Source organism: Nycticebus coucang, chromosome 22, assembly GCF_027406575.1.
Source record: "Nycticebus coucang isolate mNycCou1 chromosome 22, mNycCou1.pri, whole genome shotgun sequence".
NCBI classification, from domain to species: domain Eukaryota; kingdom Metazoa; phylum Chordata; class Mammalia; order Primates; family Lorisidae; genus Nycticebus; species Nycticebus coucang.
The window spans coordinates 28,318,651-28,328,694 of NC_069801.1; positions in this window are offsets into that span (position 1 = coordinate 28,318,651).

Here is a 10,044-nt window from a genome sequence, read left to right on the forward strand (position 1 = left end):
ACACCTAGCTTCAAAAGACAGATTAAAACTCTGAGTTAAGGGTTGGAAGACAATTTTGCAGGCAAATGGAATTCAGAAGAAAAGAGGAGTTGCAATCTTATTTTCAGATACATGTGGATTTAAAGCAATTAAAGTCAAAAAAGACAAAGATGGTCACTTTATATTGGTCAAGGGAAAAATACAACGAGAAGACGTTTCAATTCTAAATATTTATGCACCCAATTTAAATGCTCCCAGATTCTTGAAATATGATATCCTATAATACCATAATAACAGGGGACTTTAACACTCCTCTTACAGAGCTGGACAGATCCTCCAAACAGAAATTTAACAAAGATGTAAGAGATTTAAATGAGACCCTAGAACAACTGTGCTTGATAGACACATATAGAACACTCCATCCCAAAGATAAAGAATATACATTCTTCCCTTTGCCCCATGGAACATTCTCCAAAATTGACCATATCCTAGGACACAAAATAAACTTCAACAGAATCAAAAGAATCAAAATTTTACCTTGTATCTTCTCAGACCACAAGGCACTAAAGGTGGAACTCAATTCCAACAAAAACGTTCAACCCCACACAAAGGCATGGAAATTAAACAACCTTCTGTTGAATAATAGTTAGGTGCAGGAAGAAATAAAACAGGAAATCATTAACTTTCTTGAGCATAACAACAATGAAGACACAAGCTACCAAAACCTGTGGGATACTGCAAAAGCAGTTCTCAGAGAAAAATTTATCGCGTTAGATGCCTACATTCAAAAAACAGAAAGGGAGAATGTCAACAAACTCAGAAGCCATCTTCTCGAATTCAAACAAGAAAAACAATCTAAGCCTAAACACAGCAGAAGAAAACAAATATCCAAAATTAAGTCTGAGATCAATGAAATTGAAAACAAAAGAATCATTCAGAAAATTAATGAAACAAAGAGTTGGTTTTCTTAAAAAATAAATAAAATAGAGGGGTGGGAGACAAGATGGCGGACTGAAGCCAGCTTTCAACAAAGGCTCCCGTCCAGAAGGAGAGTTAAGGGACAGGAATTTAGTAAGTATCCTGGTGGACTTGAGCCTCACCAAGAGAGAAGGCTGAAGAACGCACATCAACACCGCTGAGGCAAGTTGTGATCACAAGGACGCAAACAAAAGGTACAAAATCCACCACCAAGCAGACGGGAGTCTCCCTCCCCCATGAGACCGGCTCTAGAGCCCCACAATTGAACAAGCGGGCAGAAATTAAAGGCCCTCCCACTACACTCCACGGGAGAGACCTTCTAAAAACTGGACCTACCTCCCCTACTGGGGTGCCGTGGCGTTCTCCTGCCGGACATAGGGCTGAATAAAACTTTGGGAATCCTTTGCCGGCAACCCTGAATCCCAGGCGCTCCCCTCCCGCCCACTGAGGTCTGGAGGCCTGTCCCCCAGGACTTCGGATCCTTGGGTGATTTCTCAAGGGGAATGGACAGTCCCCGAGTTGCGACTGGTCAGCATTGACTCTGAGGCGCGCCGAGTGAGGAGAGGGCACCGGGCTGAGGGGGAGTCACGCCTCGCGGCACTTCCCTGCGGTGCAGTGCAGCAACCCCCCACCCCAGGCATACGGGGCCCAAGACTGAATCAGACTCTGGCCTCCCCGCTGACAGCTGAGAACCCCTACTCTCACTCGGGGTCTGAGGGCCTATCCCCCAGGAGTTCGGCTCCTTGGGCGATTTCTCGAGGGGAGTGCACAGTGCCTGAGCTGCGTCAGGTCAGCGCTGACTCTGGGACACGTGAGCGAGGAGAGGGCACTCTGCTGAGGGGAAATCAAGCCTTGGCGGCACTTCCCTGCGGTGCAGTGCAGGAGCCCTCCCCGGACAGCGGTATTGCGTGAAACTGAATGAAACTCTAGCTTCCCCCTGCCCCACTCCCAATCGGGGTCTGGGGGCCCATCCCCCAAGAGTTCTGATTCTTGGGGGATCTCTTAAGGGGTGTGGACCCAGCACAAACTGCGGCCGCTCAGTGCTGACTCTGGGGTGCGGGACAGAGGAGAAAAGGGTCGCCTGAGTGCCCACACCAGAGCAGCAGTTCCCTGGAGGTAGATCAACAGCCGTTTTTTTTCTTTAACGGCAGAACGCTCACTTCTGGATATTCTGAGGCCACACCCCCTGTCTCCCTGGGCAACCAGAGGAGGCCACCGGTGACACGGCTCACAAACCCGGAAGCCTCCAGGGCGGGGCCGACCTAGAGAGGTGTTCAGATGCAATTCTCCAGCAGCAAAGACGTTTGAACTCAAAACAGCCCATCTCCTGTAGGCGACGACAGGAACAGAGACAGAACCTCACAAAGTTGTCTGTTCTGTTCTGTTCTGTTCTGTTAGCAGCATGCATCAGGGACGGGGCTAAGCCTGAGTGAACACCTCCTTCCCATCACCTGCATCAAACACTCAAAGATGTCAGGCTCCATCTCCTACTGCTAGATAGCGGCAGTCTGTGGGGGCCTGGCAGACTTCCTTGCGATTCAGGCAGGTGCAAACCCCTGGAGTGTCTGTTCACTGCAGGCAACTGGGTTAGCCATCTGCAGAGATACCAGTGACTGGGTCCGACGGAGGGGCAAAGTGGGGAAGGAGACGTCAACCTTCCCAGACTGCTCTGTTTGCTGGGTGGCTCCTCCTGACTCCACGCTGCACTGGGGTGAGCTGTGTCAGAGGAGTCACCAGGCCCCTGTGATCCAGTTCCCAGAGACCTCTTGAACCCTTCCACCCGAGACAAGTGCCGATTGAGACAGTTGATTCGGACCTTTTGAACTGGGCTAATAGACTGAGGACTCTTCAGGCGGTGCCCTGGGTGTGCGATTGTAGGAAGGTTTGATTCTCCTTTTCCAACTGGGGCCAGAGGTGGGCAGGCGGGGTGACTTAATTGCTGATTTTTCCACACAGCTGAGACTTCAAGCCAGAGTAGAAGTTGCAATAGGATCGAACAGAAACCAGCTGAAAACAAGACAGAACCACTTTGCTCCACCACACCAGACAGGGCCCCAGTTTCTCAGGCCACAACACTGTACGGGCCCTCGATAAAACCCCAGGGAAAAAACCAAAGGGAGTAAACCATGGGGCGGAATCAGCGGAAAAACTCTGGTAACATGAATAACCAGAATAGATCAACCCCCCCAAGAAAAGATACGGCAGATGTGATTGAAGATCCCATTCATAAACAACTGGCTGAGATGTCAGAAGTCGAATTCAGAATTTGGTTTGCAGACAAGATTAATAAAATGGAATTAGGAATTCAAGGAGAAATTCAAAAATTGTCTCAAGAATTTAACGAATTTAAAGACAAAACCACCAAAGACTTAGACACACTGAAACAAGAACTTACAGCCCTCAGAGATATGAAAAATACAGTAGAATCCCTCAGTAACAGAATGGAGCAAGCAGAAGAAAGGATTTCTGACATTGAAGATAAAGTCTTCAAACGCTCCCAATCTCTCAAAGAGGAAGAGAAATGGAGAGCAAAAACGGATCACTCACTCAGAGAGCTCTCAGATAATTCGAAAAAAAACAACATAAGTGTTATAGGAATTTCGGAGAATGATGAAGTGGCTGCCAAGGACACAGAGGCCCTTCTACATGAAATTATGAAAGAAAATTTTCCAGACATGCCTAGAGAATCTGAAATTCAGATAGCAGACAGCTTCAGAACCCCAGCACGATTCAACCCCAATAAGCCATCTCCCAGACATATCATAATTAGCTTCACTAAAGTTAACATGAAAGAGAAGATTCTCAAAGCAGCCCGGCGAAAGAAAACTATAACGTACAAAGGTAAGAATATTAGAATAACTGCAGATCTCTCTGCTGAAACTTTTCAAGCAAGAAGAGGCTGGTCATCAACTTTTAATCTCCTAAAGCAAAAAAACTTTCAACCCAGGATCTTGTATCCAGCTAAACTGAGTTTCATCTATGATGGAGAAATTAAATACTTCAATGACATTCATATGTTGAAAAAATTTGCCATAAGTAAACCAGCTCTTCAGGATGTTCTCAGACCTATCCTCCACAATGACCAACCCAATCCTATACCACAAAAGTAAACTCACTCAGAAACTTCGGATCAAACTCCAACTTCCACACTGGCGAAAGGATTAAAAATGTCCACTGGACCTTTGAAAAACTCGATACCCAAAATTCCACCAGACTTATCAATACTCTCCATCAATGTGAATGGCTTAAACTGTCCTCTAAAGAGGCATAGGTTAGCTGACTGGATACAAAAACTCAAGCCAGATATTTGTTGCATACAAGAGTCACATCTCAACTTAAAAGACAAATACAGACTCAGGGTGAAAGGATGGTCATCCATATTTCAGGCAAATGGTAATCAGAAAAAAGCAGGTGTTGCAATTTTATTTGCAGATACAGTAGGCTTTAAACCATCAAAAGTAAGGAAGGACAAGAATGGTCACTTCATATTTGTTAAGGGTAATACTCAATATGACGAGATCTCAATTATTAATATCTATGCACCCAACCAGAATGCACCTCAATTTATAAGAGAAACTCTAACAGACATGAGTAACTTGATTTCCTCCAGCTCCATAATCGTTGGAGATTTCAACACTCCCTTGGCAGTGTTGGATCGATCCTCCAGAAAGAAGCTGAGCAAAGAAATCTTAGATTTAAACCTAACCATCCAATATTTAGATTTAGCAGACATCTACAGAACATTTCATCCCAACAAAACTGAATACACATACTTCTCATCAGCCCACGGAACTTACTCCAAAATTGATCACATTTTAGGTCACAAGTCTAACCTCAGTCAATTTAAAGGAATAGAAATTATTCCATGCATCTTCTCGGACCATCATGGAATAAAACTTGAATTGAGTAACAACAGGAATCTGCATACCCATACAAAAACATGGAAGTTAAATAACCTTATGCTGAATGATAGCTGGGTCAGAGATGAGATTAAGAAAGAAATCACCAATTTTTTGGAACAAAATGACAATGAAGACACAAGCTATCAGAACCTCTGGGACACTGCAAAGGCAGTTCTAAGAGGGAAATTTATAGCACTGCAAGCCTTCCTCAAGAGAACGGAAAGAGAGGAAGTTAACAACTTAATGGGACATCTCACGCAACTGGAAAAGGAAGAACATTCCAACCCCAAACCCAGTAGAAGAAAAGAAATAACCAAAATTAGAGCAGAATTAAATGAAATTGAAAACAAAAGAATAATACAACAGATCAATAAATCAAAAAGCTGGTTTTTTGAAAAGGTCAATAAAATAGATAAACCTCTGGCCAACCTAATCAGGAAAAAAAGAGTAAAATCTCTAATATCATCAATCAGAAACAACAAAGACGAAATAACCACAGACTCATCAGAAATCCAAAAAATCCTTCATGAATATTACAAGAAACTTTATTCTCAGAAATATGAAAATCTGAAGGAAATAGACCGATACTTGGAAGCACGCCACCTTCCAAGACTTAACCAGAATCAAGTGGAAATGTTGAACAGACCCATATCAAGTTCAGAAATAGCATCAACTATACAAAACCTCCCTAAAAAGAAAAGCCCGGGACCAGATGGTTTCACGTCAGAATTCTACCAAACCTTTAAAGAGGAATTAGTACCTATATTACTCAACCTGTTCCAAAATGTAGAAAAAGAAGGAAGACTACCCAACACGTTCTATGAAGCAAATATCACCCTGATCCCCAAACCAGGAAAAGACCAAACAAGAAAAGAAAATTATAGACCAATATCACTAATGAATATAGATGCAAAAATATTCAACAAGATCCTAACAAATAGAATCCAACAACACATCAAACAAATTATACATCATGACCAAGTTGGTTTTATCCCAGGGTCTCAAGGCTGGTTCAATACACGTAAATCTATAAATGTAATTCAACACATAAACAAACTTAAAAATAAAGACCATATGATTCTTTCAATTGATGCAGAAAAAGCTTTTGATAATATCCAGCATCCCTTCATGATCAGAGCACTTAAGAAAATTGGTATGGAAGGGACATTTCTTAAACTAATAGAGGCCATCTACAGCAAACCCACAGCCAATATTATACTGAATGGAGTTAAATTGAAATCATTTCCACTTAGATCAGGAACCAGGCAAGGTTGCCCATTGTCTCCATTGCTCTTTAACATTGGAATGGAAGTTTTAGCCATTGCAATTAGGGAAGAAAAAGCGATCAAGGGTATCCACATAGGGTCAGAAGAGATCAAACTTTCACTCTTCACAGATGATATGATCGTGTATCTGGAAAACACTAGGGATTCTACTACAAAACTTTTAGAAGTGATCAAGGAATACAGCAATGTCTCAGGCTACAAAATCAACACCCATAAATCTGTAGCCTTTATATATACCAACAATAACCAAGCCGAACAAACAGTCAAGGACTCTATTCCTTTCACAGTAGTGCCAAAGAAGATGAAATATTTGGGAGTATACCTAACAAAAGATGTGAAAGATCTCTACAAAGAGAACTATGAAACTCTAAGAAAGGAAATAGCTGAAGATGTTAACAGATGGAAAAACATACCATGCTCATGGCTGGGAAGAATCAACATTGTTAAAATGTCCATACTGCCCAAAACAATATATAACTTTAATGCAATTCCTATTAAAGCTCCATTGTCATACTTTAAAGATCTTTTAAAAATAATACTTCGTTTTATATGGAATCAGAAAAAACCTCGAATAGCCAAAACATTACTGAGCAATAAAAACAAAGCAGGAGGAGTCTCAGACCTGAGACTGTACTATAAATCCATAGTGATCAAAACAGCATGGTACTGGCACAAGAGCAGAGAAGTAGATGTCTGGAACAGACTAGAGAACCAAGAGATGGATCCAGCCACTTACCGTTATTTGATCTTTGACAAGCCAATTAAAAACATTCAGTGGGGAAAAGATTCCCTATTTAACAAATGGTGCTGGGTAAACTGGCTGGCAACCTGTAGAAGATGAAACTGGACCCACACCTTTCACCATTAACTAAGATAGACTCTCACTGGATAAAAGATTTAAACTTAAGACATGAAACTATAAAAATACTTGAAGAAAGTGCAGGGAAAACTCTTGAAGGAATCGGCCTGGGTGAATATTTTATGAGGAGGACTCCCCAGGCAATTGAAGCAGTATCAAAAATACACTACTGGGACCTGGTCAAACTAAAAAGCTTCTGCACAGCCAAGAACATAGTGAGTGAAGCAAGCACACAGCCCTCAGAATGGGAGAAAATATTTGCAGGTTATACCTCCGATAAAGGTCTAATAACAAGAATCCACAGAGAACTCAAACGTATTAACAAGAAAAGAACACGTGACCCCATCTCAGGGTGGGCAAGGGACTTGAAGAGAAACTTCCCTAAAGAAGACCGACGCAAAATCTACAAACACATGATAAAAAGCTCATCATCCTTAATCATCAGAGAAATGCAAATCAAAACTACCCTGAGATATCACCTAACCCCAGTAAGAGTAGCCCACATAACAAAATTCCACAACCAGAAATGTTGGCATGGATGTGGAGGAAAGGGCACACTTCTATACTGCTGGTGGGAATGCCCACTAATATGTTCCTTCTGGAAGGATGTTTGGAGAATACTTAGAGACCTAAAAATAGACCTGCCATTCGAGCCTATAATTGCTTTACTAGGTTTATACCCAGAAGACCAAAAGTCACAATATAACAAAGACATCTGTACCAGAATGTTTATTGCAGCCCAATTTATAATTGCTAAGTCATGGAAGAAGCCCAAGTGCCCATCGACCCATGAATGGACTAGCAAATTGTGGTACATGTATACCATGGAATACTATGCAGTCTTAAAAAAGATGGAGACTTTATCTCTTTCATGTTTACATGGATGGAGCTGGAACATATTCATTAGGAAATTCATTAGGAAATTATCTCAGGAATGGAAGAAAAAGTATCCAATGTACTCAGCCCTACTATGAAGCTAAATTATAGCTTTTACATGAAGACTATAACCCAACTATAGCACAAGACTATGGGGAAAGGGTCAAGGAAGGGGAAGGGAGTGAGTAGGTTTTGGCGGAGGGAGGATAATGGGTGGGGCCACATCTATGGTGCATCTTAGAATGGATATAGGCAATTGCACTAATGTACATAGCTATGATTTAACAATTAAAAAAAGAAAGAAAGAAAAATAAAAATGGCTGGGAGTGTGTTAACCCAGCTGGTGGGTCCTGGCCAAGGTCTGCACCCTATTTACGGGCCTTAGCCGCTACTGCTCTCCTTATGCAAGAAGGTAATAAGCTGGCTCTGGGCAGGATCTCAGAGTGAAAGTACCGCACTCTGTGGTCATCTTGATGAAGTGTAAGGGACATTTTTGACTCTCTAATGCAACACTCTGAACCAAGCCATGCATCTTCCAGTCAGTGGAAGAGAGTCTAAGCATAACTGTACAGAAGTTATAGATATTGTGTACTCTAACAGACCTGACTTACGTGACCAGCCCTGGACAGATGCAGACTAGAACTTATATGTAGATGGAAGCAGCTACGTCACAGTGCAAGGTGAGCAGTGGGCTGGGTATGCAGTGGTCACCTTAACAGAGACTGTGGAGGCTAAGCCCCTCCCTCAAGGGACATTAACTCAGAAGGCTGAGCTAATTGCCTTGACTGGAACCTTAGAACTAAGTCAAGGGAAAAAATTAAATGCTTTTCTGACTCTCTGAGTACACAGGACATTGTACAAGAAGAAGGAACTATTAAATTCTGGGGGGAAAATAAAGACATTAAGTATCAGCAGGAGATAACTTCAGTTGTTAGAGGCAGTATAGAAACCCCAAGAAGTGGCAGTTATGCACTGTTGTGGACATCAAAGAAATGTTTCCACAATCACTGAAGAGAACACTAGGGTTAATACTGAGGCAAAAAGTGCTGCATCCCAGCCTTACCAGGGGTCACGAGTAGCTCCCCTCATCCCATGGGTTCCAGAGCTCACCCCTGTCTACTCCCAGGAGGAAAAGGAATAGTTAGCAGCGGAGGGGAGCCAGGAAACAGAGATAGGATAAATAAAGATGCCAGACAGACAAGTAGCAGTCTCCCAAATTCTAAGAGCCACCGTAGTGACAGGAGTATTTGGTAAAGTTGCGGGGCCAGTACTTTTACATCTCCCACCTGCCAGCCCTAGCCAAAACTGTCAGTCTACAGTGTGTCACTGGCAGCCAGTTCAACATGTGCCAAGGACCAGCAATACCCCCAAGAATCCAGTTGTATAGAGCAATGCTCTTTGAAGACTTCCAGTCTTTTGTGTCTGTACCTCTTGTCTCTCTGGAAGATGAAGAGGACCAAGTCTAAGTCTAGAATCAGAACCTGATCCCCCTGAAACCAAGGTAAAAAGAACTTTACACCATCATCCTGACATCCAACATGCCCTGCTCCAGCAACATACTGGGAGCTGGCTGGTCAACGCACAGCTGAAGCCTGAAGAAACTCGAACGGGAACAGTCCCAGAGCTGGTATAAATCTGTGTTCAGTAAATCCCCCTGGCTCACAACCTTAATTTCAACTATAGCAGGCCCACTTGTAATCCTGTTATTACTGTTAACTTTTGATCCCTGCATAATTAACAAGTTGCTAGCCCTCATCTGATCCAGGATCAATGCAGTTCAAATAATGGTTTTATGGGCACAGAATACTCCCCTCAGCCCTGGATTCACTGGTGATAGCATAGAGCTAGGGCCCATAGAACCTGCTGAAGACCCATGATTTGATCTTATATGCACTAGAAAAGGGGGGAATGAAAGGACCAAGCTAACTCCATTTTGTCTCACAGCCTTCACTGACCCCACTTTGCCCCACAGCCTTCAATTTACGGCTGCATACCAAAGGTGATAGGCAACCTGCTTGCATACCAAAGGTGATAGGCAACCTGCTTCCTCCCCCACCCCAGGCTCCAGTGTGTCTGCCCCAAGCGATAACGGTCCTCACCCTCGGCCTCAGTAGTAGTAAATCTTTCCCCTAAGCAATCAGCGCAACTCAAACATTGTTTAGGT